The 16,041-nt window shown below is 42.5% G+C and overlaps 1 long non-coding RNA gene across 16 annotated transcripts in view; it reads right to left on the reverse strand.

The window, feature by feature from the left end:
• Positions 1-16,041, reverse strand: part of LOC146404668 (uncharacterized) — an 89,274-nt gene that overhangs the window by 73,090 nt on the left and 143 nt on the right. For 12 of the 16 annotated variants that reach the window (XR_014841333.1, XR_014841340.1, XR_014841336.1 and 9 more), the window contains exon 1: positions 14,609-14,723. This is a non-coding gene — a long non-coding RNA (uncharacterized LOC146404668). Of the gene's footprint in view, positions 1-14,608; positions 14,724-15,729 lie in introns of those variants that run through there. The other 4 variants (XR_014841347.1, XR_014841341.1, XR_014841342.1 and 1 more) reach the window with 2 other exon arrangements.

A 16,041-nucleotide genomic window follows, 5' to 3' on the forward strand; every position in this document is an offset into this window, starting at 1 on the left:
AAGAGAAGCCCCTGCTCGCCAGAATGAAACTACATAAACACCCAAGATTTTAGGAAACTCCCCATTTTAGAACTCGAATCCTTCCACCACATCTCCATGGACTCTTCGGAGGGAGTGTCTGAGCAAAAGAATGGATTGTCTGCAAACTTTTATCTTCGCTCTTGCCTCTAGAGTTGTGCTATTTAATTATTAAAAATGTGGTATTAATGAAACATGCAATCCTGGAAAGGCAACTACTTTTATCATGGCACATGAAAGGCGAAAATTTAATATGCTGAATATACTGTGTACACACTACAAATGTATTTGCATCTACCTTCCAAAGAGCAAGCCCCCCCCCAGCTCCCCCCTCCCCTCCTTTCCAGCTGCTCAATCTGCAAGAATGTGCAGAAGTAATTTCTCTGAAATGGCCACTATTGTTCTTGATTCTGATTTGATTCCAAAAAAGCCAAATAATAGAAACCATTCTGAACGTCTATTCTGTGCACCTGTTGTGCCGCATTATGATACTCTGCGATTTCCATTTACGTCACATCTCTTGACATGCCTTTGATACGCCATGCTGCTTTGCTCGACAAAAATCCAGGATGCTAGACACCAAAGCCATCCTTATTTTATTAACAAAATGGCAATGGCGCATGCTCCTGAAGGAGAGGTTTGGAAGCAAAGCGGAGCCCGTTGATCTGACCACAGCCAGACTTCCCTGAACTGACGATAAGTAGATTTAAAGTAGCTGAACAGCTGGGAGCGGCGCAAACCTACCAGATATTAATATCGTTAGTGATTCTGTTACTCCGGAAAAAACAAAAGGACCTTGGTAGTTCCATTTTTTTCTTTTTCCCCTTTTTGCTTTGGTCCTTGGATGCCCTGTGAGTTGAGAATCTGAATAGTTTTTCCGGCTCGGCTCCATGGGTGGGCTGGTTTCTTTGTTGATCAACTCAGGAAGGCATAGGATTCAGCCCGATGCCGCTTGCTTGCAACGGTGCAGCATCACCCTGATTTGCATGTCAATATCATGGCTTCGACATTTCCAACTCTTCCTTAGTAAGCTCTTACCTGAGCTACTCTGTACCAGGACACCATGATTATGGGAAGACTTACAGTGACCCAGAAGGGTTGGTTGTGGTAGTTAGTGGTGGCTAAGGGGACCACTGGCTTTGCCTAGTGCTGAAGGATCCATGGATGTTGAAGTCACAGGATACCTAAACCACCTTGGCTGTCTTTCGAGTTTGTGAACAAGCGTCTTCCACACTAAGCAGAGTCAGGTAGATGCTCCTAACGCCCAAGTCGCCTTGGTCACCTTCACTTATGTCAAATGATGAGAATGTCCGGGTCTATGGCTTGGACATTATCCTCTTAAAGTGAAAGTGTCCAGAAGTGTGGAGTGGCTCCTAGGTGGTATTCGGGAATCATGCAAAGGAATTCCTTTCAGAAATCTGAGAAAGGTGAAAATTGTCTGGCCCAGAGAATCTTAGTGTGAAAGGGGAGCTGTAAGGTCAAATCTGGCTCAGTCTTAATGTAGGAATCAATCCCTCCTCGACATCTCTGACAGGTGGTCTTCTAGGTTCTGTGTGAACTTTCTACTGAAGGGCAAAGCCCGCTTAACAAAGCAGTCTGCTCTGTTGTTAAACAGCCCTCGTTGTTAGAGAGTTTTCCTGTACATGGTGCTGAAATCTTTAGCAAAAGACTCAAAATTTCTTTACTGAATTTTTTATGATTTTATTTTTATTAGAGTAGAGTTGATTCACAGTGCTGTGTCAATTTCTGCCATGCAGCAGTGACCCTGTCACACCTGTACATACGTTCTTCTGTGCCTACTATCTTCTCTCACGGTAGATCATGATGGAAGATAGTATGGGCAATCTGGGCCTTTTGAAGCAGAACTAGATAACATGCAGAAAAGTCAGTGCCAGGGAGTTCCCGTCACGGCTCAGGGGTTAATGAACCCGATTCACATCCATGAGGATGCAGGTTCGATCCCTGTCATTGCTCAGTGAGTTAAGGATCAGGCATTGCCGTGAGCTGTGATGTAAATCACAGATGCAGCTCAGATCCTTTGTTGTTGAGGCTGTGGTGTAGACTAGTGGCTGTAGCTCTGATTGGACCCCTACTCTAGGAACCTCCATATGCCACAGGTGCGGCCCTAAAAAGACAAAAAACAGAAACGTCAGTGCCAACCAAGGTCCCCTTCATGGGTGTGAGAACTGCAGCTTCACATATGTTTGGTTTATGTCTTGAAATTCTCAACCACTGTTAACAAGGTTCATCTTTACCCAGCCCCACAAATTACCAGTTAATACTGATGCCATCTGTGATTTAAGATGAGGGACCTAGAAGATCTCTTCACAGCATGCTCTTTGAGGACTTCTTATGCCATATATATGGCAAAATAAAATAAGGTTTTATATGTATATTTGACTCTCTCTCTCTCTATATATATGTCATTGGAATTACATCATGTTTTCGCAAACCAGTTTTTATTACTTTAGTTTAATTTGGGGTTTTTTTTAGGGCTGCACCCACAACCTTTGGAAGTTCCCAGGCTAGGGGTAAAATCAGAGCTACAGCTGTCAGCCTACACTACAGCCACAGCAACTCAGGATCTGAGCAGTGTCTGCGACTTACACCACAGCTCACAACAATGCTGGATCCTTAACCCACTGAGCGAGGCCAGGGATTGAACCCATGTCCTCATGTATACTAGCCAGTTTGTTTCCACTGAGCCATGATGGGAACTTCCACCAGTTTTTCACTCACAGTTAAAACAGTTTTTAACTCTTTTCCATTGCCTTGTGTTCCCTCCCTCACCTCTGCCTTTGGGCCGCTTCATTCAGGGGCTGCCAGGTCAAGGTGGGCACACAAATTTGAAGAAGGCAAACCCTCTGAACTTCAGCAAGATTGAGAGTCTCTCTCCCTTCCTTTTGCAGTACGATCTCAAGTCCTCTCTTGTCAGTCAGGCAGAAGGACATGTTTTGGCTAAGTTAAGCAGGGTCTAAGCTAAGGAGTAGCATGATGTTAGAACATGTGGTTTGAATGCTGATTCATCCACTCACTTTGGATGCCTCGGCTTCCCCATCTGGCCTTCCTACTTCCCAGGCTGTAGCCAAGCCTGAGCCAGAATGATGAATGTTGACTAAGCCCAGGGCTTTGCTGATCAGGACCCAGGGTTTCTCAGAGGCCAGCCTTGAGCTTTTGATCCTTATCCCCCGCAACACTTAGTTTCAGAGAACACAGAGAAATACCTCAGAACCCGCCCCTACCCCCCAGACAGACCTGCGCACAATGAAGGCAGGCCCGAGGCCAAAGAAAGGGAGCACATAATCATCTCACAGTCGTGGAAGAAATGCTGCAAGGAGTTCCCATCGTGGCTCAGCAGTTTGCAAACCCGACCTGCATCCGTGAGGACATGGGTTCTATCCATGGTCTTGCTCAGTGGGTTAAGGATCCAGTGTTGCTATAGCTGTGGCGTAGGCCGGCAGCTATAGTTCTGGTCAGACCCCTAGCCTGGGAACCTTCATATGCTGCAGGTGCAGCCCTAAAAAGACAAAAAGACCAAAAAAAAAAAAAATAAAAGAAATGCTGCCAAAAATTTTTAAAGAAGAGCGAAGCTATTGGCATCTTTTTAGATAGTGGGCCTTGAGCATGAGTGGTCATCAAAAGTGTCAGCTGTTCAAGTTGGGAAACTGAGCTCAGAGAGAGAGAGAAAGTACAAAACCCAGTCCAGCCTCAGCCAGGACAGTGTGTCTAGTCTGGAAGTGGGGCTTGCAGTGAATAACTGAGAGAAGCTGGAACTCCAACATGTGACTGCAACATAAATTGTCTCCTGAAAACCCAATCTCAACACCCTACTGACAAGAAAACAAAGTGTGTTGGGATACCACTCATCTTCAGTCCCAAGGGACAAAAATCACACTTTTTATGAGATATGAATATCCCATTCCCATTCAAAAGCCTACTTCAGCAAACATGGTGAAAAATACGATAAGAGGTCATTGTTTGGTTATTGCCATATTTATTATTGGTTGGGAATTTTATTGATGCATAATGTCAGGTCTACTTTTTTTTCTACCAGTTGGTGAAATGAAACTGAATTATAGTTAAATTGTTTTGATGTGGAGTTCCCACTGTGGCTCAGTGGGTTAAGGACTCAACATTGTCTCCGTGAGGATATGGGTTTGATTGTTGGCCTTGCTCTGTGGGTTAAGGATCCAGCCTTGCCACAAGCTGCAGTGTAAGCCACAGATGCAGCTCAATTCCCGTTTTGCTATGCTGTAGCATAGGCTAGGAGCTGCCACTCTGATTCTGTGCCTAGCCTGGAAATTCCATTTGCGGCCAGGGCAGCCATAAAAAGAAAAGGATTTTTTTTTTCAGTAATAAAAATTGAAGTATTTCTTAAAGAATAAAATGAGATAATGTGCATGAAAGTGCTTTGAACTTAAATTTACATATAAGTATTATTAGCTTAAAAGTAAATTGCAATGTTTGGGTCTAGGAAAAAAAAATCATCCCCTAATTGAAAATAAGAAGTGAGCATTTGGATATTTTAATGATGCATATACTATTTTCAAGGTAAATTTGAGTGACTTTGAAAATTTTTCAGAAGTGCTGCCTTTTTCTTTTCTTCTCTTTTTGTCTTTTCAGGGCTATACCCGCGGCATATGGAGGTTCCCGACTAGGGGTCGAATCGGAGCTACAGCTGTCAGTCTACACCACAACAAGGGATCTGAGCCACATCTGTAGCCTACACCAAAGCTCAAGGCAATGCTGAATCCTTAACCCACTGAGCAAGGCTAGGGAACGAACCTGCGTCCTCATAGATACAAGTTGGGTTCATTAACCATTGAGCCAGGCCAGGAACTCCAGAAATGCTGTCTTTTTCCACAGTGAAAACTTTTGGGTGTTTGTTTCAGATGAATGACTTTGCTCAAATTCCATATTTTGACTTTAAGATGCCATAGCTGGCGATATGGGGATTTCTGAGACCACAAACTCACACAATCTTTACCAGGCGAGGCTATTCACCAGAAACCTTCACATTCATGAAAGCAAATCCCTTGTGTCCTTATCTAGAAAATTTAGTTTGTCATCTATCAACCTCTCTTGTCAACCTGGCCAAGACTGGAGAAAAGAAAGACACAGTATTTCTGTACCTCACCTCTACCCTGGTATCACCTTTCTTTGGCTTATGAGATAAACATTGTGCCCATTTTCTGGGCATTGGCTGGAGCCTAGGGTTTAGGATACACTTGCCAGCTGCCCAGACCTGGAGTTCACAGTGGATGCCCCAGGTTCTCTCTAAATACTCTTCCTATTATATAAGCATCACATGGATCTGTTTCAAGCCAAGAGTCACAGCAATGGAGTGCATGGAAGTGTTAGAACTCGGAGCCATATTTCCTCATGTACAATCACGAGTTTCTGAAGAATTTCTTCCCCACCAGATAAAAAAAGGTAGTTTTCTTTTCTTTCTGAAAAATGTTCATGTGTGAAACCAATTGGTAGAAGTGAGATATTTCTATTGACTGATGTAGACGATGGTGATTTTGTAATCAAGGAAAACATTAAACTCATAAACACGGAAAAAATTTACCACGCGCAAGAAATGGAAAACTGGAACAGGGCATGTCCTACGTAAGGCACAATTTTAATCTTTTCTCTTAACTCTCTCACTTCTGGCATGCATAATTTTTGGAAAAGAAACTGAAACCCTGCATTATATTTATCTTCTCTTGCCCCAAATTCTCTTTGCTGAAGTCCAAAGATAACCAACCATTAGTGACTAGAAAGTTAGAGTGAAAATGGAGGAAGAGCAGTGCCTGTTGAGGTTCTACTTGGAGAGACTTGTTTTGCTTCATACAGAGTTTTGGGGCACAAGGGCCCTCTGTCACCTTCATATGACCTCTAGCCTCCTCTGTGCCACCTCCAGTAACAAGAGGATATTAAGCTTTTGATGCCTGATTTCTACCATCCACTCCTCTGACTCCTGCTGTCTACTCAGTTCAGCAACTCACAGAGAAATATGCATATTATCTCAGGACTCTCTTCTTCCTGGCATTCGTCGGGCTGAACATGTGTATTTACACCAGAAAAGAGAGATTATCTAAGAAGAGACCACGTGGATATAATAGTCTTTCTTACTTTATTATGAGGGAGAGAAAACTTTTCAAAGAGTATGGAGTGCTACATTAAAATGAGAAGATATATTTGTACCTTCTCTAAGATATTAATTTCCAGAAATGTTTCCATGAAGAAAAAGACCTCTTTCTGAAATGGACTTCCGAGTACCATGATGGGTTCCCAGAGAAGAGAAGGAAATAGCCATTATTTTTTTTCATGTAATTAATGCTATCCACTTTCCCAGGACCCTGGAACACAGTGAAATTCCCATCAATCATGAATCAGATCTGTTCTTTCTTAATCTCTACCTCTCTATCTCATTATCTCCATCTCTCTGTCTCACCAGTGAGGGAACAAAGAGTTCCCATCGTGGCTCAGTGGAAACAAACCGAACTAGTATCCATGAGGATGCGGGTTCAGTCCCTGACCTCACTCAGTGGGTTAAGGATTTGGTGTTTCCATGAGCTGTGGTGTAGGTTGCAGGTGCAGATTGGATCCCACGTTGCTGTTGCTGGCAGCTGCAGCTCTGATTCGACTCTCCGAGCCTGGGCACTTCCATATGCCACACCTGCAGCCCTAAAAAAAAAAAAAGGAAAAAAGAAAAAGAAAAGAGAATGAGGGAACATATACACCCACCAATGTCATGATAGCCATATTCTTAAAGTATTGGTTGCCTGGTGCTCCAAGTTTTAATTTACTGAAAAGCAGAGTACCACGTGACCCAAGACACTGCTTTCTCTGAGTCTCAGTAAGATGTCAGCTTCCTTGGTGGAAAACACACTTTTGGGAGAGTCTTTGTTGCCCAAAGAACTGCTCTTGGGGCCTTTCTAATAACAGTGTTAGGAAAACTAATCTAGATGGAAAGCAGGGGGAATATTTAAAAATTATTCCCCCATCCCTTGGGCATGGTGGGTCTGTGTGGGTCAGACTGGGATCATTTTTCTCTCCTTCTCTCCCAGGTCATGTCGAAGCTTGAACCTATAAAGGCAACCAAGGTGAACTGGCCCATTCCACACAGTGGGGTGGATCGTTCACCCCAGGGGGTTTCTCAGTGGTGCTCTGTCCACTCTAATTTTAAACATCTAAGCGATGGGAGTCCTACCACTTCCTTCGGAAGATTACCCTACAGTCTAATAGACCTCAACATTAAGAAGATTTTCAATTGGTAATTGGTAATCAACCTAAATTTCCCTTTTCTTAATTTCCTCCCATTACTCCAAACTCTTTCCCCTTGTTCCACCGAGCTCTTCACCCTCATTAGGTATTTGCGCTCTCCAAATACTAATAGACAGCTGGTAACAAACAAACAAACAAAACAAAAAAACAACACTCTTGGTTATCATTTAGCTACACTGCCATCCCCTCTTCTTTGGACATTGAATTAATTTCACTTTTCCTACACTGTTCTCCTTAACATTCTTTAATGGTAAAAGATTCAAGTATTTTTCTTTAATAAACAACAACAACAAAAGAGTCTCTAAGTGAGAAGCACAGCAGTCTGTAATGGACTAGAAGGGAATAAATACATTCTTAATGTGGGCGGGTGATAATGGTATAGCTAAATTCACCTTTTGCCCTTTACACAGACATAGTAACAAACCATTAAGACAACTGGACGAAGCCTATTCCCCCCACCTCCAAAGTTATCTATTTCTATATGAGTTCTTTTATAACATTAACCTTGCATATTATGAACCAAAATGTTCTCCTGGTTTACAAAGCATTGACTGATAATATATTGTCTGTCAGTAATCATTAATTTAATAAAACCATTGACATTAGGAACTAATAATTTGGCTTCCTGCATGGTTATATTAAAATATTACAAGGTAGCTGTTCTACAGGTGAAAACCAAGCCTTCGTTATGCCTGATTGCAGTACTGACTATAATTTATATCTAGACCACTTCCCTAATTTGTTTCACTGGTAAAGTCCAAGAGCATGTTTCAGTAGCAAACCTTCAAAATAAGGTATGTTTTAAAGTAATTGAGATTTCCATTTATTTTCCTCCAGCCCCCAGTCTCTGTTTGGAGAAATATTTCGTCTCCTTTTGTATCTAGACCCATGTACTGGTGGCTTGGTTTTGCTGCTATCCTTAAATGTTATCATTCTTCATCATTCTTTTGACTTTTAGCTTGAATTTTAAGCTAGTTGTCTGCTTACATTCAAGATCCTTGATACATGTTTCACATGAATAAACAAGCCAATGGAGCAGAGGGAATATATCACATAACTTTTGGAAGGTTATTCTATGCATTGTACCCTGGAACACTTAACCTAGAAGATGGCATCTCAAAGACATTTACATGCTTTTTGAGAAAATTTCTGGTTAACATCATGAACACCTGTAACTAATACCAAATTCAACATTTCAATTTCAGAAGGTGGAAAGCTGTCCAAGGTGATGTTCTCTCCATCTCTACACTTCCTCCATTAGGCTACATGGTTGCATGTCTAGGATGTTGCACTGATTTCTAAGAATCTTCTTTCTCATATTCGCTGGCCACACATAAGAATCTCTGAAGTTGGAAACAATAGAAATAAACTTGAAAATTTAAGCAGAAGAGGGGGAATGATTGAGATAATACCGTGGCATTTCAAAGCCTCAAACGTAAGCAGTTGATGCATCAGGTCTGCAGAAGGAGGCAAAGGGTGGCAGCATCCAGGTCTTCTGGAAGGAGGAATAAAACTCCTGTGTCTCCAGCCACACCCATGTTCATGTCACTGAGTTCCAGCAACCCCCAGCAAGTGGGCATTCCTGTTTCTAATGTTACATTCCTGGGAGAGAGAGTCTGGCTTTATTTGAGCTCCTCGCGACAATGGCCCATGAACCAGGTCAAGGACTTGGACTCAAGAAATGTGCAGGGCAGCTGGGAGCCCATCCTTCTGTACCAAGGATCCCTCCCAGAAGTGGAGAAATTGTTGTGAGACATCCATGCCTAAGAGCAGTCCAATCTTTTGGAGTTAAAGCTGTACTGTATGGTAGGTATTGAAGATTAATTTGACATATTGCAACCACTCCTTGTTCAATATTGCTTCCTCCCTTTTTCTGAGATTAGCATATTGAATTTCTAGCATTTCCTTGACCATCGATGTAGGCCTTTGTGCAAAAATCCAGGATCTTTTGAGTGTAGCCGGTTGCAAAATTGTAGTCACAAGGCAGTGTGTATATAAAGGGAAAATATAATTTACTTTCTTTATTTTGGTAGCAGCTTATCTTGGCTTCTTCCTGAGCCCTCAATCGGGAGTGAGTGAGGGTATGGGAGAGAAATTAATTAACTGTCCAATCAAGTTTGGAGCTGTCAGGCCTGATAATTTAAGCCGTCTTTCTCTGTTGGTGTTCATTCTTCCATTTGGATACAATATCCAATCTCTTATGTATTTACCCCCTTCCCTGTGTCTTCCCCTAAGATGACATCCTAGTGTGGGGGGAGAAGGTAGGTGCGAGTTAGGTGTCCTGCCAGCCTTGGGAATCAGTTAGGAATTGCATTATCTTCTGGCCCTTTCCTTGCTGAATCCGCTGTCCTTCTGGTCTTGAGATGTCTGCTTGCATTCCTGGAAGCAGTCCAGAGCTGGAAAACTCATGACCTTCCTCTTGTCTTGGGAGGAATGATAAGGCAAGAGCACAGGGCTCCCCTTGGCATATGACCTCCGTTCGCCTCTCTGTCTGGAGGCCCCCAGGTCCCCGTCATGTACTCCATCCAGCTCAGTGGCCAATGGTTGGTTCCCAGCCTTTGCCCCTGTGACGGCAGCACCCACCCGCTAAGTAACCCAGAGTAGCCCGGGGGCTCAACTACATGGCCTCACTCTGCCTAATCCCTTGGCCAGGCAATGGACATTTCTGACGTGGTCCTTGTAAGACATGTGACATGGATGCTTCAGTATTTTTGAAGACAAGCGTTGCACAGAGAATATCTACTGCTCTACATTTAACACTCAGGTCCTTTATTCCGGACATTAAAGTTTTCTGGACATTTTCATAACATACAAATATCGAAGTCGAGGGAGTTCCCATGGTAGCACAGTAGAAATGAAGCCCTCATCCATCCATGAATAAAACCACTTATGTTATTTTAATAAGAATAGTTATATTTAACAGAAAGGCCAGAGTTCCCACTGTGGCTCAGTGGGTTAAGGACCTGTGTTGTCTCTGTGAGGATGCAGGTTCGATCCCTGGCCTCACTCAGTGGGTTAAGGATCCAGTGTGGCCGTGAGCTGTGGCATAGGTCGCAGATGTGGCTCAGATTCTGAGTTGCTGTGGCTGTGGTATAGGCAGGCAGCTGCAGCACCAATTTGACCCCTAGCCTGGGAACGTCTATAAGCTATGGGCGTGGCCCTAATAATAAAAAAAATATTGAAATCTAAGACTACTTCCATATGAGTGAAAGCCAGCTTACGGAGTTTCTCTGACCACACGACTTTGGAGTTCATAGATCAAGTAGAAGTCTTCTCTCCCACAACATTAATGTCAGAAAGTTCAAGGATGAACTTTGCTTGAATCTCTTTCCTGAATCCACTGCTATATGCAGATTTCCCAAGATTATCTAGATCTCAACAGAAAATCGGAACGGTCACAGGTCCTCATGTAGTTTCTGAATCTAGAATGGCCTTTATCATTATCATATACCTTGAAATACAGAATTGTTTTCATTTTAAGATTGATATAGTAAATTGGTCTTTCTGTTAATAAAGGTCTCTTTCTTTTTTTTTTTTTTTGTCTTTTTATGTGGCCTATGGAAGTTCCCAGGCTAGGGGGTTGAATCAGAGCTGCAGCTGCCGGCTTACACCACAGCCACAGCAATGCTGGATCCTTAACCCACTGAGTGAGGCCTGAGATCGAACCTACATCCTCACAGAGACAACACAGGTCCTTAAACCACTGAGCCACAGTGGGAACTCTGGCCTTTCTGTTAAATATAACTATTCATATTAAAACAACATAAGTGGTTTTATACCAAGTCCTATATGATGTTTTGAAAAATAACCCCAAAGGCATTTTGTCATTGGTAACTCATCCGAGCCCAACGTCTGGAGTCTGACTTGCATTCTCTTTATTGTTACTTTGGCATTCTTGAAATGTAAAATGAACTTTCTATATAACTTTTTTTTTTTTTAATACGGCCCTTTTTAAGCCTCTCTGTGTGGTATGCCTTCTTTTTGACCGGGAAGTAGTTACAGAATATAAATACATTGAACTTCTTTTCTTATTTTCAGACTGACCTTTATAGAGAATGTTCTGATTTGCTCTTCCCTGCCACGTGTGACTGTTCTCTGCCGAGACCTTCTTAAACTCCTACATTCTTAACATTTGGGGGTTCTATTTAGGCTGGTTGGAGCATGTCATGTAAGTTATTTTTTTGGAAAAATGCACATGCATTTTTCAGCAGATTCGTATGCATCTGGTGGGCCCCAGGTGATAAATCCGTGCCTTTCAAATCTCTTTCCTTCCCCCATGTGTGAAGACCACTAGGTGGTGAGCAGATGGGCTCCCAGGAGTGAAAAGCTCGCCTGTTCCTCTCCTCTTGTGCCCAACCACGTCATCCATTCACTCAGTGATTCTCTCAGGAAAAATTTCCTGGGTATCCACTGTTTCCTGAGAATTAGGAGGGGTCAATGGAAAACAGAAAGCTCTGCTTTGGTCACAATTTACATTGACTGATTGAATTTTGCTCTTTAGGGCCAAACCCATGGCATATGGAAATTCCCAGGCTAGGGGTGGAATTGGAGTTGCAGCTGCCAGCCTACACCACAGCCACAGCCACAGCCACTTGGGATCCGAGCAATGGCAGATCTGAGCCATGTCTGCAACCGATACCACAGGTCATGGCAACGCCAGATCCTTAACCCACTGAGAGGGGCCAGGCATGGAACCTGCAACCTCAAGGAGACTACTCTACACTCAGTTCCCGCTGAGCCACATCAGGAACTTCCCCACAATTTACATTTAACCTCAGGCAGCATTCTACCTTTCTTTCATGTGTGGAAGGATTCAGAGGACAACATAAGGAAGGTCGCAAACCTTAGCAGAGAAAATACGTATAAACCAAACTTGCATGCCAAGATCCACAGTTACCATCCCTATCTCCAATATTTCTACCAATTGTGTTCAGTGCTTGCAGACACCTTGAGCTACCAGGTTTACAGGGCACATGAAATGCAACACGGCTACCGACAGGCATGGCAGATGCCAAAGACTGGGATGAAGAGACGGATGCTAAGGCAACATCCTTTCTTCACATTTCCCCAAACCACATGAGAGCTTAGATCTTACTACAGGCATTTGCCTCCTGCAGATGGAGTTCTAGATGAAGACATGAATTAATAAAAATATCCTATGTCTTAAGGCTAAGCTTTGGTGATTGTTACATGTATATGATAAATCCAACCATGGTGTAGAATTTTGTCTGACATATATACTTATTGTTTTTATCCTCAAGATAAGCTTTGTGACTCTTTTTTAATGGTGTAATTGGCTCAATCTCTCTCAGAATATATATATATATATATATATATACACACATAAATACACACACATATGTATGCACATAAATAATATAAACATTTATTCTCATATATTTTTATGGATAATTAAACCTTTGTGAGTACCTTGTTATTCAAAACCAATATTTGCATTTGCATTTTTTTTATTATCTTATCCTTGCTAAACAATTATATTTTTTTTGAAAAGCCGATGAGGCGACATAGTGGATTTTACATTTTAAATTATTTGCTTAGTTATCAAAAAAAGTCCGATTATTGCCAACAAGTGGCCTGTGAGAGTGTTTACAAATTAGACAAAAAACAAATTTGGGCTTTATCATATCATCCACTTTATAGCTATAAAATAAGCCAGTGGCTCTGATAGTGAGGGTAGGGCGAAAAAGACGTACCATTGCGTAAAGTTAGAAATCGTGCACCTGTCCAACCAACCACTGCCGGTCATGCCCAACACAACCATTTTCCCTGTCCTTAGGACGACGGTGCCATCTTTATCCGACAACATTTTGTGCTGTTTGCAAGCTACTGTTTCCTCAGTGTCTTCTTTAACTAACTTTTACTTTGTTTTCCAACCTGTTGTACATGACACACAAGGGGCTCCCAACAAAATCTGAAAGATTTGTTGACTCTCCTTCACCAAGGCTCTTGGCCAACAGGTGCAAAATGGTAAACTTACAGATTTAGTGATAAAAGGAAAATGTTGTAATGGCAAAGACCTCGTCCACTGAATTTCAGAAGTGATATCAAGAACGACCTCTGGAGGACCACTCCCCACCGGAACACTGGGATGGCTTCGAGGACGTGGAGCTACAAAGTTAATTTCTGACCCTCCAAAGAGTTCCATGACTCATTTTATTTCCACTTCTGAAGGAGTGGGTGGATGAGATCCCCATGAAACTAATTAGCATTTGTTCCTACTCCCCTCTCTCCTCTGTGGAATTACTTTTGCTGAACCCAGAGTCAGAGAGGTGGCCCTCCTGTTCCTCGGTTAAGCAATGTATTGTTTTCATGTACTTTATACTTGTCTTTACCAGTTTGCTGTTTTCTAGTGTATATTAATACTATGCCAATACATTAACCAGGAATGTCTTTCTCTTATGATTCCATATGAATTGGTCAAGGGCAAGGACAATTCCAAGGAGAAATTTGGGCTTGAAAACTGAGTGTCCACCCCGTACCCCCAAGGAGGGGGGTCAGGATCCCTGGCACTTCGCCATTTTATCTAAAGCTTCTTCTGAGAACCTCACAGCAGGCTGTCCCCTGACTGCCAATACATTCTCCAAAGGGTGTGACACCTGTAAGAAGAGCCTTTGACACAATCCAGTCTCTGCTGACATGACTCCAGCTTAGGGTCATCATTTAAAACAGAGTCCTGCTTTGCAGCCCTTCGGGCAAACACTACAATGCATTTTACAAAAACATACCAAGATGGCAACACAGTTCAGTCCTGTTGGAAGAAGAGTCTTTATTTTCTATTTTCCCCTTTCTCTAAAATGGGCGATTGCTTTTCTGCCAAGGAGGCTCAAAAGGGCCATGAAAACTAAAGTCTTTCAAAGCTGTTAAACACAGCCTCAAATTTACAATACAATTCAGCATGACAAATCTTCCAGGAAAAATCTCTGGAGCATCATAGCCGCTTTGCACAATTTTTCTTTAAGTTCGGATTTTGGCATTCAACACCTTGAGAAACAGGGAAAGCCAATGTGAGCAAGGAAAGCAAAAACAAAACAAAAACCAAAATAGAAGAAGAAAAAAAAAAAGCCCAACACAACAAAGACGGTGAAAAACCGCAAACAGCCACGCAAGCTATTAAGCGTCTGCCAAAGTAAACCGTGGGTGTGGGATTGCCACGGCTCTGCCCTGCAGGTAGAGGCAGGCGGCGAGGGAGCAATGGAAGAGGAAAGAGAAAGACGGCGGAGAGTAGGAGCTGCGGAGCCTGCCTGCCCCGAGCAGGAATTGGAGGGCACCAACAGCCATGCAAAACAGGACATACCTTTCTGGCTGGCTCGTTCTGTCGGCTGAGACAAAGCAGTCCCATTCGCAGCGGGAGGCCAAATCAAAATGAAATTTTATTTAGTCTGCACTGTCCCCAGATTGGGTTTCAGAATGACTGCTTAAGGAGATAGCATGGATGGGGCTGTGCATGCTTTGCATATGAAACTGCAATAGGAAAAGAAATCTACATAATCAAAAAAATCTGTGCTCTGCCTGTGTGACAAAAACCCTGGACTCCAGGGGTGTTACCCGCAGTGTGTGTTTTCAGGCAGGCCCTTGGGGGTGGGGGGTGAAAGAGATTTTTAAAAAATTCTAAACAACAGGATCAACAAATAGTCATCAATCTGTGATACCCTGGTTTCTGAAAATATATAGGCGCCTGGTTACAACTCTGCCACATTGAAATAATTGTGATTTTCGGAATATTGGTGAATGCATCAAAAATCTGTGTGAGAAAAGAAATCACATTTTAAAACACGTGCACATTATTGGGGGAGGTTGTTCTGACAATTATTCTGCCTCTGAACCTCGACCAAATAAATGACAAGCTTAAGCCTGATGCAAGATTCAAATAAAGACTGAAAGCCCTTGGAGTTTTTTCTGGGAAGATACTTAACCCATTCCTATTTAGAGGCTACTTTTACAAATGGGGGGAACAGCTTTCAAAATGCTCTTCAGATGCTGGGAATATTTTGAAAATCAAGAAAAGGGACATAAAATAGAGAGAGAATGCATGTCAGGGAATCTTTGGGCAAATATATATATATATATAAATTTATGTATATGTGTGTATAAATATATACAGACACACTATATATAAATAAATATATATAGATATATATATGTGTGTGTGTGTATATATATATACACACACAGACAGACACAGTGACTATGTTCTTAATACAAGGTTATCAGTGTCCTGGCCAGGGTGGGACATGGTGTGCCAGGTACATGGAAATGAGGGGGGCAGAAGAGAGCCTGTTGGTAAATATATATTATTTCTCAAAGAAATACTTATCCCAGCTGGATTTTGATAGATCAGTTCCTTGAGGTTGAGTGCTGCCAATCATTTTCTTTAAAGAGAAAAGAAAAAAAGAAATTGAAAGAAAGAAAACCTACCTGTATAACATGGTAGCCAAAAGGCCAGGCAGGTGCTCCCCTAAGCACAGGGCTCTGCAAAACATGGCCAGTCGTCATTCTGTTTTGCGGAGCGTTCCTGAGGGCTGGAGTGAGATGGACTCTGCCCATTTAAGCCCTGAGGAGGTGGTCTCCCAGGCACAACCCCAGCCGCATAAAACTGTCCCTAATAATGACTACGACCCATGTGCTTCCACTGAGCCCCAGCAGAAATCACCAAGGACGGAGCCATAGACCAGCCCCGTCAGAGAGACAGGCCAGGCTGAGTCTGTGCTTCAGGTCTGGACATCATTT

Source organism: Sus scrofa, chromosome 3, assembly GCF_054392235.1.
Source record: "Sus scrofa isolate SSC_HxYL_T2T_F1_AM1 chromosome 3, Sscrofa_HxYL_maternal_Yorkshire_Landrace_v2.0, whole genome shotgun sequence".
Classification (NCBI taxonomy): Eukaryota; Metazoa; Chordata; class Mammalia; order Artiodactyla; family Suidae; genus Sus; species Sus scrofa.